Source organism: Vicia villosa, linkage group LG7 (assembly GCF_029867415.1).
Source record: "Vicia villosa cultivar HV-30 ecotype Madison, WI linkage group LG7, Vvil1.0, whole genome shotgun sequence".
Taxonomy (NCBI): domain Eukaryota; kingdom Viridiplantae; phylum Streptophyta; class Magnoliopsida; order Fabales; family Fabaceae; genus Vicia; species Vicia villosa.
Genome location: NC_081186.1, coordinates 79163466 through 79180073, shown reverse-complemented (window position 1 = coordinate 79180073; position 16608 = coordinate 79163466). Strand labels below are relative to the sequence as shown.

The following is a 16608-nucleotide window of genomic DNA, read 5'->3' as shown; positions in this document are numbered from 1 at the left end:
AGCTTTCATAAATTATAATGCATAAGTATAGAAGCTCAATACTCAAATACCTCACATGTCTTCTTCTTCTTTGTAATAACTTCATTCTCATCAGCATCTTCATACTCCCTCTTGTTACCAAATTTTTGTGGCAAAATTTCTTCTACACAGACCTACAACACGAACAGAAATCGAGTTTGGATTAAGTACACCAAAGTAAGGGATAAATCACAATGAAATTGAAAGTAGTTGATGAAAAAAATGCACAACTAGTTCAGATTCATTGGCCATTTCAGATTGAATTTGGGGAATTGGATTAGAGATGAGAGTTTTGGGTGAAATTCTAGCTGTAGGAGTTAGGATTTTGTGGTTGTGAACAAGAACTATAACTCGTGCCAATGCTACTTCTCTAGTTCACTGATTTTGCATGTTGTGAAATTGGTTCATCTTCAATAGCTTTTAAACGAATATTCAAATGGTTTTTAACGAATAATTATTAAATTAGTATAAAAGTTTAAATATTTAGGGTGAATTGAATTTGATAAAAATAATAATATATCCAATTTTGAATTTTCAAAAAAATGGAAAAAATAGGAAAAATATGGGGAAAAAAATAACGGAATGATTCAAAATATATAATTATTATGAAAATAATATAATTAACTTTCTCTTTTTAGGTTTTGATACTATTTATTTTTTTAGTAACAAAATTGTTAAATGAGTAATTAATAAATCTTTCTTTTCTAACAAAGCAAAAAAAGTTTCTTCATTTGTCTCCTCATCAAATTTGATTTTAAATTTTAAATTATTTTCTCTATCTTCACCAATTTTGCGTGTGTATAATATTATATCATTTATAATTACATATTACATTCAATTCTCATATATTTATTTCTCTATTTATAGTTAATTTATTTTTTATCCTTCTCATATATACTATTTTTTTTCCAAAAAATAAATAAATAAAAGTTTTTTAAATCTACCCATGATAAAAAAAGAAGCAAAGAGACACGATGATGAAGAGGCTAAATAACCGTCATAATTACTCTCCACCTCTCTTCAACTATATTGACCTTCCTACAGATGATTAGAATTCTTAACACATACCCTCAAATCCCAATGTTGAAGATCACTTAACCTCCACTTTCAAAGATAACCATGTCCAAAAAGAGGACTCTTGCAAAGTTATTAATATCAACAACGGGGTTAGATCAAGCAACATGAGAAGTGGGACTTAGAATATTAATGAGACGGGAACTAAAAAGAACAATTAATTATAACAGTCTTAAAGCTCTTATATTCAAAATATAGACAACACTAAGATGTGTAACGACATTCGAAACCAGATGAGGACGAATAAAGATCATCAACACAAATTAAACTGTAAACACATCAACCAAAGCTCATAAGGAACCTATATTTATAAAAACAAATATACGAAGGAGCTTGTGAAGAAGTTTGATCTATCATAATGCAAGACCGCTAAGACTCCTATGCATCCAACTCATATTCTTGAGAAGGATGAAGCAGTTAAGAAGGTCGAACAAAAGTTATAAAGAGGTATGATTGGTTCTCTTCTGTATTTGAATGCTACTAAACCTAACACTCTCTACAATGTTTGCTTATGTGCTAAATTCCAATCAGATCCTAAAGAATCTCACTTAACAACTGTTAAGAAAATATGCTGATATCTGAAAGGAACTACTAACCTTGGATTGATATATAGAAAATAAAATAATACAAGTTGGTAGGATATTGTGACACTGACTATGTTGGAGATCATATTGAAAGAAAAAGCACCAGTGGAAGTTGTCATTTTTTGAGTAAAAATATTATTTCATGGTCCAGCTAGAGGCAGTCAACAACAGCTCTATCTACGAAAGAAGCTGAATACATTGCAGTCTCCTAATGTAGCACGCAAGTACTATGGATGAAAATTCAGCTAGAAGACTATTAGATTAAAGAAGGAAACATTCCTATTTTGTGTGATAACACTTTAGCTATTTGTTTATCCAAGAATCCTATATATTTCACCCAAGGGAAAAATATATTGACTTTAAACATTATTTTATAAGGGACTATGTTCGTATAAATATATCAAATATTATTTTTAGTCCCTATGAAAAAAATGACATATTTTAGCCCATACAAATTTTTTGTGCATGCAGTTTTCTAAAATTTTGAAAACTGTTTAATTACTCATAAAATTTTAAATTTTTGAATAATTTTTTTCATACGTTTTTAGAATACTATAAAATGTTTCTTTGCCAAATTATAGAATTTTTTAAAATGAGAAGAATTAAATATGAATTTTAAAAATTTTAAAGGATAATGATAAAAGTAATACAAATCTCGACTTAGAAATTAAATTTTGAGTTCTTTTTTTTTTCGAGGAAATTTTTATAATGTTCTAAACATGTATTTAAAATAATCATTAAAAAAATACACATCGGTTTAAAAGTAGGGACTAAAACTACATGCATAATAATTTTGTAGAGACCAACATATGACATTTTTTTAATAGGGACAAAAAACAAATTTAACTCTTATATCAAAATAATATTAATAAAAATATGAATTAAATATTAATATAATTATCAAATATTTTACACTCCTGATTACTAAATAGGGTGTAATTTACCATATTTTTACCCCGTATTTACAAAAAAATAGGGTGTAAATTTGTTGAAATTTATACTGAGCATTATTCATTTTACACCCGATTTTTTCTAAAAAGGGTGTAATATGTCCAATATTTACAGCTGTTTATAAAATAGATGTAAATTCGTCAAACATGTCTCACCTTTTAAATTTACACCCTCTAATAACGAGTGTAAAATGTATAAAAAATGGTGTAAATTTTTCTTTCTGCACTAGTGGTGGTAGCAGAGAAATCATGTCGGTGAAAGGAATTGACCAAATTATAGACATGATAATCCCAATATGGGTGGTGGCAGAGGTGGCTATCACGTCGTTGGTAGGGATTTGTTTTTTAATAGGCAATGATTCTATTGATGGGAGTTAAAGGGAAACTCCACCCAAATACAAGCGGAAAACTCCGACTACTCAAAACATATGAGCTGAAGGATATTCCAAGTGTGAAAATTACAATTTTCTGATAACTTATATCTAGAATCTAACCACCTCCACGAGATAGAAGTGATCTCCGACATACACTCGGTAAAACTAAAGGGCTCTCCTTTAAAAATAATCGTGTTACGCTTAAGCCATATGCTCCAAACCGAGGCAAGCCAAATGACCGCTACGATATGCCTTCTATTTAACCGCTTCACCTTATCACAATGCTTAAAGAACTCCTCAAACTCTTCCAACGTGATCTCCTCCAAAGAACCCAACCAATTATAGACCTTCCTCCATATCCCCGACACGATCCCGCAATGACAAAGCAAGTGGCTTAATGATTCAACTTCCTCCTCACAGAAGACACAAAGTAAGTCATTCATGGCCGCCGCTATGCCTCTTTTAAAGGGTTGGTCCTTTGTGGCGATCCTATCAAGAATAACCCTCCAACCGAAACAAAGAATTTTTGACGGAACCTTAAACTTCCACAGGTGGTTTATGGCCAAGACAGTAGCTGCGTCTAAAGGAGGAGACGAAAGCTTCTCCTTGAACCTGTCAAAGCAAGACTTAACGGAAAAGGCTCCATCCACCGTTAACTCCCAACCGAACTCGTTATTAACATCCTGCTCCACCGATATGTGTTGCAAAAAACCTAACTGTTGCTGAACCAGGAAATTTGAGGCTACTGTTTCTGCCGAAAACAGAGCTGCCGGGTTCCATTCCCAGCCAGTGGCAGTGACGCTGCCAGCTGCAGCAACAAAAATAAGGTGGTCTGAAGCCACTGCGAAGAGCTCCGGGAATGCTTCCCGTAACGTTTGAGTTCCTGCCCAGCATGCGTACCAGTACGGAACAACATTACCATCCCCCACATTGCAAGTAACAGCCCCGGAAAAATGATTTTCCCCCAGATTTGCATAATTATCGGAAGTTAGCAAATCCCTCCACCAAATAAAATCCTTTTTATTAACGACACTAATATCTCCAACACAAACTTTTAGAGCCGGATTGCCATACCGATTCTTAAGAATACCACTCCGCACCGCTTCCTTCTCCGTCAAAATCCTCCACTTCCATTTACTCAACAAAGCCGCATTAAGAATTTCAACATTCTTCACACCTAGACCTCCTTCTTCACGAGTTTTACAAATGGTATCCCACCCTACCCAATGTATTGATTACTTATCTTCTCTGCCGTTCCAAGGGAACCGACTTTGGATACTCCTAATTTCACTTATCACTTTTGCGGGCGCTTTGTAAAAAGATAAGGAATAAATAGGAATCGCATTGAGAACCGCGTTTATCAACACCACTCTCCCCGCCATGTTAAGATGAACCCCCCTCCAAACGGCCAATCTATTCCTCATATGCGTGATAAGATCCCTCCACATAGATAACTTCCTCGGGCTATCTCCGACTTTTACACCTAGGAATTTGAAAGGAAGAAAATCAATCTTGCAAGAAAGGAACGTTGAAGCCGAATTAAGGAACCACTCTCCCACATTAACACCATAAAGGTTACTCTTGTGAAAGTTAACCCTTAATCCGGTCATCAACTCAAAACCTCTTAGGATAGACTTCATACTCCAAAGATTTGTAGTTTCTCCCTCCGCCAACATAATAGTGTCATCCGCAAATTGCAAGATGTTGACCTCCTCGGTATCATTGATCTTGAAACCCCTATATTCACAAATCTCCATAGACTTCCTCATAAGCATAGAAAGCACCTCCATAACCAACACAAATAAGAACGGAGAAATCGGGTCTCCTTGACGAAGACCTTTTTGCACCACAAAGTCCCTAGTAGTACTACCATTGACAATAACGGAAAAAGAACTTGTAAAGACACTTCCTTCCATCCATCGCATCCACCTATCACCAAAACCCATCTTCCTCAAGACATACTTTAAAAAATTCCAACTAACACAATTGTAAGCCTTTTCGAAATCAACCTTCAACACAACACAACTTCTCTTTTGTCTTTTGGCCATATCCAAAACCTCGTTCACAACTAGCACCCCATCCAAGATATTTATATTTGGAACAAAAGTCGTTTTAGATTTCGAAACCAAATTGCCAACCACTCATCTTAATCTTCCTGCCAAGATTTTAGCAAGAATCTTGTACATACTACCTACGAGACAAATAAGACGATACTCGGACAAAGTTTGTGGATTCTTGATTTTTGGAACAAGCGTTATGAAAGCCTAGGTCCCAGCCATTATCATAATTGCTTTATCATGGAAATCACTCACAAAAGTCATGACATCCCTTTTGACCACCTCCCAATTTTGTTTGTAAAACTCAAGAGAATAACCATCCAGGCCGGCGCTCTTATTACCATCACAAGACCACATGGCTTCTTTAACCTCTTCCTCCAAGAACGGTCGCTCCAACCACTCCTTATCCCTTTCACTTAACGATTTAAAGGTGAGGCCATCCGAGACAGCTCTAGAAAAATTATCCTCCTTGAAAAAATCTTCAAAATTCACTTTTACCGTGTTCTTAATCTCCTCTACACCTTCCACCGCCCCTCCTTCCCCATCTAACATAGTTATAGCATTTCTTCGGTTCCTCTCCTTGATCGAATTATGGAAAAACCTCGTATTTTTGTCACCATCTTCCAACCAAAGTTGTCTAGATTTCAACCTTAACATACTCTCCTTCACATTTAACCACTTCCACATTTCTCAAGAAGACCTCTTCCTATTCATCACCAAGTTATCCACTATCCCACCATGATTATCAATCAAAAGATCATCTATCTCATTTATGTTATCCACTTCCACGTTCACCCTTAGATCAATCCACCCAAAGACCTCACGATTCCAATCCCTTAACCGCACTTTCAACCTCTTAAGCTTTTCATACAAAGCATAATCTCCTCTTCCCGTTACAATCATCTTAGCCCATTCTTCTTTTATGAAACCCTTGAAGTTTTCATGCTTGAAACACGCATTATTAAATCTAAAAGGCTTAGGACCCCAATCAACCCTCCCGACATTAAGGTGGATAGGAGAGTGATATGAAATATCCCTCTTCCCCACACGTTGATCAACCACCTCCCACACATCTAGCAAACCTCTTGAGACCAAGAATCTATCAAGCCTACTCATAGCCTTGCCATTCCCTTTGAACTAAGTAAAACGCCCTCCCACACAAGGAACATCCACCATCCCCATATTCTCGATAAAGGCTCTAAAATCCTCCATACCTCTTCTATTCGAAGGAATTCCCTCCCCTAATCTTTCTCCACTTCTCGCCACCTCATTAAAATCACCTCCCAGGAACCATTCTTCCCCCCCACAATTGATCTTCCTTCTCAGTAAGTTTTCCCACAAGCTTCTTCTTGCCACTACGTTGCACGGTGCATAAACATTCACCAGGTTGTAACCTTTGCCTTTCCAAGTGATATTAATGCCAACATACCCAGTACGGATGAAACTATAGTTAAGACTCAGCGAACCCTTCCTCCACAGTATAACCATTCCTCCTGACGCACCCGAGGAATGCGACGTTGTCCACTCCACGTCTTTACTACCCTAGAATGATCCTGCCAACCCATCATTAAAACTTTGTAGCTTCGTTTCTTGAATAAAACACGCCTCAATCTTACTTGATTTGAAAAGAAAACTGATTCGCTTCCGTTTTGAAGGAATCCCACCTCCTCTAATATTATAGGATAGAATATTCATGTTAACTTTGTTCGTTTCGCCTTCTTTTCCACCATTCTCTTCTTATCCCTCTACTCCATTACCTCTACCAGCTTAACACTCATGCCTTGATCCACCTTGCTAACCACCCCCATATTAGATATAGAATCCCAAACTCTCCTCCCCACATCTGAATTCGCACAGTTAACTAGCTTAAGATTACATCTGTTAACTTCATAATCAGTTAGAGAACAAGAGGTAGACTCACCGGGACCGGGATTGCCAGAAGCTCCCACCGCTGCCTTCGATCCAATCGGGTTCATAATCGATTGCACCTCCGTGTCTTCATTGTTCTTGAGATTAATTCTTGGGGCTATGCAGTCATAATAGGACTTCGAAGACTCCACTCTCCAACCCAAGTCCTTAACAGCTTTCTTTTTCCTCTGTTTTGGGCTTCTCAACACGCTACAAGCTTTGTCAAAGGAAAGTAAGGCTTTAGAACTTGGGCCCAAATTGGTAGTTGGCCCAACATAACCTTCATTTTTCTCCTCCATATTCCTGGTCCCACTTAAGTCACAACTAATACTATCTGAGGATAACCTCTCTCCTTCTTTTCCACTAGGGCCAGTCTCCAAACACACGTTAAAATCATATGCTGCATTTAATGCATGGGGCACTAATATCGAATTTTCAAAGACGTTGACACTATCAAGGAATAAAGGTTTCACCTTTTTCCTTACAGCCTTATAGAACTCCTTAAAACATGTTACACTCTGATCCCGTACATATCCATCACTTTTATCCTGCACCTTTTCGCCACCTTTCTTCCCCTGAGTAGGTACTCAGTCCCCGGTTGACTCCATCTCCTTGAAACCTTCCCCACCTCCATCGGAATCCTCCATAGACGAAACTTCCTCAGTGGACTCTTCATGATCAGAACCCAACTCATCCAATCTTCTCCTATCCATAACTTCTTCCTTCAGCAACGATGGGTCTTCTCTCACATTTATGATGAAATCAGTTCCATCTACAACAACTTTCACAGTGTCATTGATCTTTTCCTTAAAGGCTATTTTAATACACACTCTGGCTTCATCCATTCTTAGTCTTGCCACAGTTTTATCATCACATTTGATAAAGCAGCCTCTAAGTTGAGCTAACAGCTATAAACATGATATAAACATGATAATCAAGATATAGATGGCTGCAAAGGTGGCTATCAAATAAGTAAAAGGGATTGACCAAATTATAGACGTGATATTCAAGGTGAGGGTGATGGTAGAGGTGACTATCGTGTCGGTGGAAGGGGTGGGGAAGATTATGGTGGTAGAGTACGTAGGTTTGGGGATAAATTGCTTAAAGGCACTGGACAACCAATACCAAGCATTTGTGAAGGTATCATTTTCCACGATTACTTATTTGATATCTTGTCATATAAGCATGTGTTTATGAATCAATTAAACGAAAGAACTTCTAAAATAATGTAGATACATAATAAATTAATTTAAGATTTTAAGAGTTTTTAACCTTTATATGCAAGTGCTGGTTGAGAAGTTTCTTAATATTTTTTAATTTAAATCTCCTGTTGAAATATATTAGTGCTGCGAGATTGATTATAGATTAAATTTTTTTTATTTAAAATGATTTTAACATTAATAATATTTTTCCTTTGTATTAAATTTTATTCACCCTAATTCAACCATTACCTAGAGAAAGAAGATGATACTACCTAGAGAAGTAAACAACTATTCAAAATAGCTAATCATGGTTCTTCCAGTAGTGTATGTTACATTTAAAAATATATATATTTTTACTAATATTACATTTTTTTTATATCAATTATTTTAAAAAATGAATATTGTTAAAGCATCAAAATAAGCATGAAAAGAGAGAGAAACCATGAAAATATCTTATTGAGCTTAAGTGATTGGGATCAAATTCAACATACATAAAAATAGCTTTCACTAACCCAAGAGCACTTGGGTGAGATGGTAAGGGTTTCTTCCAGCTTAACCAGAGGTCATAGGTTCGATCCCTATAGGCTCGAGGGATTAGTCTCTGCAGTTGCGCGCAGAGGATACCCCGGTTTATAAAAAAAAAAATAGCTTTCACTATAAACCACAAATCTAACTAAACACAACAAACAGTAATTAACAAATTTCCTATAATGGAAAGTTCTTAACTAACTTTTCAAAATAATTGTCATAAATGTAAAGTTTGTTAAATGGATAAACAAAGCTTTTGATCATTTCATAACATTTCATTCTTTCGAGTCATGCCTTCATACTTTTAACAAATATTGAAATTACATAATGTCGTAAATATTCTTAATTTACAAAAACAAAAAAGATTCGAAATAAATTTTACATTTTTGAGAAAGTTTTTATAAAAATCATTTAAAAAATTTAAAAAACAATTATTTTAATCTATATTAGAATTTGGAGGGAAGGTTATTTATTATTACTTGTAATCATCCACTGACTGAAGTCACAATTGAGAATCTCATGTCTCTACTCTCTGTGAAGAATCCACTTATCTTCAATGGTCAGTTGTTAATTGGAAGTTGCATTGTCAGTATTTATTTTGCATAAGAGATTTAAGACTGTTAAGTCCCATAATCGACTTGTTCTTTTGAATTCTGATCTTATTAAAGTATTAGGTTCCACTTCTAATGTTGCTTGTTCTAACCCTATTGTTGTTATTAATGGCTCTGCAAGAGTCCTCTTTATTGATCGAGTTATCTTTGAAAATGGAGGTTAAATGATCTTCAACATTAGGATTTTAGGGTATGAGCTTAGAAGCATGATCATTGGTAGGAAGGTCAATCTAATTACTGGGAGGTGGAGACTATATATAACAGTTATTTAATCTCTTCTTCATCGTGTCTCTTTACTTCTTTTTTATCATGGGTAAATTTAAAAAACTTTTACCTTTTTTTTTTTGTTGTGGAAACAACTAGTGGATTTGAGAAGAATAAAAGAGATAAATGAACAAAACGAGAGAAATAAATATAGGAGAGAATTGAATGTAATTTATAATTATAAATGATATAATATATAACACACAAAATTGATGAAGAAAAAGAAAATAATTTGAAATTTAAAATCAAAATGGATTAAGAGAAAGAAATAATTTGAAATTTAAAATAAAATTTGACGCGGTGACAAATGAAGAAGATACGTTTTCCTTTGTTAGAATAGAAAGATTTATTAATTACTAATTTAACATTTATATTGATAACAAATAAATTGTATCAAAATCTAAAAAGAGAAACTCAATTATATTATTGTTATAATTATATATATTTTGAATCATTCCGTTATTTTTCCCATATTTTTTCCATTTTTTTTGAAATTTAAAATTGGAGATATTTTTATTTGTATCAAATCCAATTCATCTAACCTTTTAATTTTTTAGTAATTTATTAATTATTCGTTTAAAATCATTTGAATATTTGTTTAAAAGCTTTTGAAGATGAACTAATTTCACAACATACAAAATTAGTGAAATTGGCGCGAGTTGTTGCTCTTGTTCACAACCATAAATTCCTATACGGCTAGAATTTCCCCCAAAACTCTCTTCACTCATCCAATTCCCCAAATTCATTCTGAAATGGCCTATGAATCTGAACCAGTTGTGCGTGTTTTTCATCATCAACTTTCAATTTCATTATGAACTTTTTTATTTCTCTCTTAATCAGTATGGTTAATCTAAACTCGATTTTTGTTCATGTTGTAGGTCTATGAAGAAGCAATTACGCCACAAAAAACAGGTAAAAGGAGGGAGTATGAATATGATAATGAGAAGGAAGTTGTTACAAAGAAGAAGAAGACATGTGAGGTATCTGAGTATTTGGCTTCTCAATATTATAATATATGAAAGCTTCAATATCATACCAAAATTTGTTTAGTGATATGTTTTTTATTTTTTGAGACAATTTCTTCCTGCAATGTAAATATCCAAATCAGTTATGTGATGTTATTTCCTGCATTTTTTGCAGCATGGATCTCCTATCACTCTAAACGAAAATTATGCTTCACCAAAGACAATATGTGTTAGAAACTTGTGATGTAGTGTGGAACGAGCTGATATGTATGTATTACTTTTCACGCATCTTCCTGCCAATTGCTTTTTGGATTATTTTTCTAACTTCAAGATTATTCAGGGAGGATATTTTCAAAGATTGTGGTGAAGTTGTAGATGTCCAATTCATAACAGATTTTGAAGGGAGGTTAGAGGCTTTGGATTTGTCAAATTTGGAACAGTAGAAGCAGCAGACAAAGTAAGTTTCTGCCCATATGTAATATGCAAATCATTTTACAGCAAAAATATTATTTAAAGATAGTTTAACCTTTGGAAGCAACAATTGTTTGATGTTATTAAAACACAATGTTGCACATCTTGTAAATATTATTCTTGTTTATACTATTGCTAAGTAATTCAATGTTATGTATTTTAATTTTTATTTTAATATTATGGTACCAAAGATAACTCATCAAATTACCATTTGTTGTCATATTACTTCATGTTCTTTTTTGTATGATATCCTCTATATTATTCCATAATGCAATAACCACCTAGTGTTCTCTTAATAGGTGTTGCTGGCTATATGTATCATCCGACCCCACATCTTTGCGAAAAATTTAGTTTTTGGGGGTGTTGAAATTTTTATATGTCTGGGTTTTCTTTTATACTCTTATATATTTATTGTGTTGTTATCTCTCTAGCATCATCTTCATGTATGTTTGTTGTATCAGCGCTCTACGCAAGGAAATATTGAGTTGAGAATTATTTTTTTCTTTTTTTTTCAATCATAGGCCCTCAAATTGCATAATACCGAATTATTGAATCGTCGTATCAAAGTAGACAAAGCTCGGGAAAAGAGTGAATATCCCACCTATAGAAGGTAATTATTTATATCTTTTTGTATATGGTGTGTTTGATTATGATTTAAATAAAACAATTCTTTTATAATTATAAAGTTGTTTAAGCACTAGAAATTTATTTTTTTTAACCAAGAAGTTTAGTTAATTGTCATAAAATTTTGGAAAATGTTTTTTAATTAAGAAACATGTTTTTCCACGAAATCGGTCTATTAGACCATTACAAATGTATGTCAAAATTTCTTACAATAGGCATGTGTTGTCTGGTCATTCCTTCAACATATTGTGTTTGGTTTGAAATTAAAATGGCAATTTTGAAAGCAGAAACAAACAAGCCCCTAATAAGTTTTATGATTTGTTTTGAATATATAGCCTTATGCAAAATTATTTGATTTCCTTGTTAATAATTTTATCAACTTGAGCAATTTATTTCATACGGGTGGAAATCTTCACTCTCACACTATAAAGGGTTTTGACGCATCTCTCATAGAAAACAAGGTGAATTTTTCTCAATCATATTGATTTGTTGCATTTATTCTTTCACAAGATTGCATTAACATCTCCTTATTTCATTTTTTTCATGGTTAATTAGTCTTTTTGTCAATAAATATTGCATTTGCATGAAGATGTTTGATGATGCTTCCGTAGAAACGGGAAAGTAAATGACCAATATCGTATCTTCATGCAATTTCAATTTTCTAATCATTTTTAGTTGTTTTATGGAATTTTGCAGCCCAAAATCCCTGCTACACCAAATCGTACAAATGTTACATCAAATACTATATATGTCGGAAACTTGTCATACACCGTAAAACGAGCTGATATGTATGTTCTTCTTAAAAATTGTTTGATGTTAGTGCTAATGAGTTATTTTCTTTTTCATTAATTTCATTTTACTATTATTCAGGGAAAAACTTTTCAAAGATTATGGGGAAATTGTTGATGTTCGTCTCCATACAGACTGCAAAGGGAAGTTTAATGGCCATGGACATGTTCAGTTTTCAACAGCAGAAGCAGCACAAAAGGTAAGTATTATGATTGTGCAAATATTTTAGAACTGTCAAAAAGCAATAATAACATATACTTTTCATATATATTTGGGCTAAATTTTAGCAGCCTTATTTTGTTCCAAAATATTTTTTTCTTTCCTAAAATTTTCAATGCAATTTATTTATTTTATTTGGTTGCTTTTTTCGAGCTTAAGTGCATGATACCGCATTTTGTAATATTGTCCATTTTGGGTCTTGTGTAAAGCCATCACAATTTTGTCGTTTGACAAAATCCATATGGATGTAATATCCTTTATATTACTTGTTGCTAATCATTTAAACTCTCTTAGAATTTATATTATTCTTAGAATATCTCCTAAGAATAGTTTCCCCATTACTTACCTATTATCATGATTTTATCAATTTGTCTATTTATTTAGGATTTATGATTTATAGGTCTTGTATCCCAATAACAATGAATATTTGTGTTTAATTTTTTGTTTCTAGTCAATACCAAGTTGCTATCAAGTCTTATAACTTGAACATCATATCAACTTTTTCAGTGAGGATTTGTGTTTAATTATATGTTTATGTATGTGTGTGTACTTCATGTTTTGCTCTGCCATTTGCATCATCTATTCTATGGTTAAGCTTGATAAAATTTTCTTCTAATCCAAGACTTGTTGAGTTAAGAATCAATTTGCTTTTGTAATTGTAGGCTCTTGCGATGAATAAGAAAGTATTTTGTAACCGTCCCATGGTTGTCGATTTAGCTTTGGAAAGGCAAAAATATTCCCCCAATGAAAGGTAATTGTTAATGTAGTATTTTTTTTACTCATTGTGTGTGTGTGTGTGTGTGTGTGTGTGTGTGTGTGTGTGTGTGTGTGTGGGTGTGTGTGTGTGTGTGTGTGTGTGTGTGTGTGTGTGTGTGTGTGTGTGTGTGTGTGTGTGTGTGAGCTTTGGGTGAAAAAAACACCTTTATAATGAGTTAGCCTTTTCAACTATTATTGTTTATTATCAACACTAAAACAACTTTTTCTAAAATATTTATATTTTATTTGGAAACAAGTTATTGTAAAATCTTACATACATATCTTTTATTTTTAAGGAATTTTTTCAAGAATAATCAAGACAACCTTTACTAGGGTTTGTTTGTAGGAACAATAGTGTATTGCGGAACAATAATGGTTTATCCAAGTTTTGCTACGCTTTAGATGTATGACATAACTATAAGGGCTATTTAACAACATTGTTTAAGAATTATAATGTTTGTTTTACTTTTGTAAATCTTTTTTATTGTGTTACTCTTAACCGTGTTTTTTTTTTATTATTAAATATATTTTTATTTTAGTGTTGTATTTTTATTAACAATATTTTCATGTTATCAATTTTTTTATTTTTTAACACAAGCAAACAAGTAGTTAATCTCTTATGTTAATTCATTTGAATATTTTATCTTATATCTATTTATCTTTCCTGATTCCTTGATAATAATGTAAGCAGCTGGAGCATCCAATTTCAGAAATGCGGAAGTTCTCAACCTCTAACTGTACTTGTAATTGGATTTAATACATCCCTTACCGAAGAGAAGGTAGTAATTTTATTTTCTTCTCATTATTTTGTTTCATCTGACCCTGCAGTAGATTGTCTTGATTTATCGCATTGCATATTTGCATTGTATTGGTCTATAATTATTACCTACTTTGGCCTTTCAGATAATAGCTAGCCTGCACAATCATTTCAACTTTTGTGGAGAGATTACAAGGATCTCCTTACCAAGATATCATGATTCTGGGGCTATTAAAGGGTATGGCTATTATTCTACTAGAAGTTGTGATGCACTATTGAATAATTTAGATATCTGAACAATTTTTTTAATCTTCTAACTGGATTGTACTTTCATTTATTTGGACCACCTGCTTTCTTACACTATTTTCTTGTTTATGGAAATTATTCCATATAGCATTAGTTTATAATATGTTTTATGGCTGTATCAGCTATCACTTAAGCATGGGAAATGTTTTTCTATTTAATAGCATTTTGTCATTAAATATTTTCCATTTGTTTTTCTTAAACTGTCCCTAGAGTATGTGGCATTCCAATCTCTAATTGCAAAATTTACAGGTATGCTCATTTGGATTTCAAGGATATTCATGGTTATAAGAAGGCACTAAAACTTCATCAAACAACGATAGGAGGTTATTGGGTGTCTGTTGAAAAAGCAAAGCCCTAGAATAGAGGTGATATGAGGGTAACGACGTGGAGTAGCCGTGTATCTTATAGCTCGAGTCGGTGTGTCAATGCTCTGATACGTAGCACTCGGGGGGGAGGCGTTTGCGATACTTGCTTGTGTCTTGTTTATGTTGATTATCTTTTCTTGAACTTTGATGTTATGTCTTGTGGAGACGTTTTGGACATATTATGCCATGTTGACAAGAATATAAGATTTGGATATTGTGTTGTTATTTGGATTCCCCTGCAATATGATGAAGTTGTTTGGATTTAAATGTTCGATGAATTATGAGTTTCCTCCGATATAAGTGTTATGTATCCTTGTACTTTGAGCATGAATGGTAGTTTTGTTTAAGTCGAATATGTGACGCCTCAAATTAGTTGCTTGTTTCGATGTTTTATACTCTGTTTGCTCTTTTAATTGAGGGGTAGATTTGGGGTGTTACAAGAGTGGTATTAGAGCAGGTCGGTCTGTCCGGCTAAGTGTCGTGTCGTAGTATGGTCTAACAATCTTGTATTGTTGTTTTGTGCTGACTGTTTCTTTGTTATAATGAAGAGTTGAGATGGCGGGAAGAAATGATGTTGCGATAGCAGCTGCTTTGGAAGCAATGGCTCAAGCTTTGGAGAACCAATCGAATGGTGGAGAGAGTGCTGCTTCTCGGAGTTTGGCTACCTTCCAAAGAGAGAACCCTCCTGTGTTTAAGGGAACTTATGATCCTGATGGCGCATTGACATGGCTTAAGGAGATTGAGAGGATTTTTCGTGTCATGGATTGCACTCCTGAACAGAAGGTTCGGTATGGGACTCATATGCTAGCAGTTGAGGCGGATGACTGGTGGCTAGAGACCCGTAGTAGATTGGTAGCGAGTGGTGAGGAGATCTCTTGGATTGTGTTTCGCATGGAGTTCTTAAGGAAGTACTTTCCTGAAGATGTCCGTGGCAAGAAGGAATTTGATTTCCTTGAGCTAAGTCAAGGGAACAAATCTGTTGTGGAGTATGCTGCTAAGTTTGGTGAATTGGCTAAGTTTTACCAATACTATGATGGACCGAATGGTGAGTTTTCCAAGTGCATTAAGTTTGAGAATAGGTTGCGTCCGGAGATTAAGAAAGCAATTAGTTACCAGAAGATTCGCATCTTTGCTGATTTGGTTGATTGTTGTCGGATCTATGAAGAGGACAACAATGCTCATTATCGTGTGATAAGTGAGAAGAGGGGAAAAGGTTATCAAGGTCGTGGTAAGCCTTATGAAGCTCCGAGTGGAAAGGGTAAGCAGAAAGTAACTGATGGCAAGAGAACTAGTGGGGGAGATGCACCTGCTGGTGTTACGTGCTTCAAGTGTGGCAAGGTTGGCCATAGGAGCACTGTGTGTACTGCTGATGCCATGAGGTGCTACCGTTGTGGGGAGATTGGACATACGTCACCTGCTTGCAAGCATAAGCAGATGGTGTGTTTCAATTGCGGTGAAGAAGGACATATTGGAAGCAAGTGTCAGAAGCCAAAGAAGGAGCAATCTAGTGGAAAGGTGTTTGCCTTGTCGGGAACTCAGACCACTAGTGAGGATTCACTCATCAGAGGTACTTGTTTCATTAATAGCATTCCTTTAATTACTATTATTGATACCGGTGCTTCTCATTGCTTTATATCTGCTGATTGTGTTAAACGATTGGGTCTTGTGTTGTCTGCTATGAACAGAGAGATGGTTGTCGATACTCCAGCTAAGGGTTCGGTGACCACTTCTCTTGTGTGTTTGAAGTGTCCCGTGTCGATTTTTGACAGAGACTTCCTTGTTGATT

The 16608-nt window shown here is 34.3% G+C and overlaps 1 long non-coding RNA gene across 1 annotated transcript; it reads left to right on the top strand.

Moving 5' to 3' along the window:
* The first annotated feature begins 12500 nt into the window (after positions 1 to 12500).
* Positions 12501 to 14179, top strand: LOC131617561 (uncharacterized). The gene is made up of 3 exons (XR_009288615.1): positions 12501 to 12618; positions 13301 to 13389; positions 14086 to 14179. It is a non-coding gene; the product is annotated as an uncharacterized LOC131617561 (long non-coding RNA).
* Positions 14180 to 16608: the final 2429 nt, after the last annotated feature.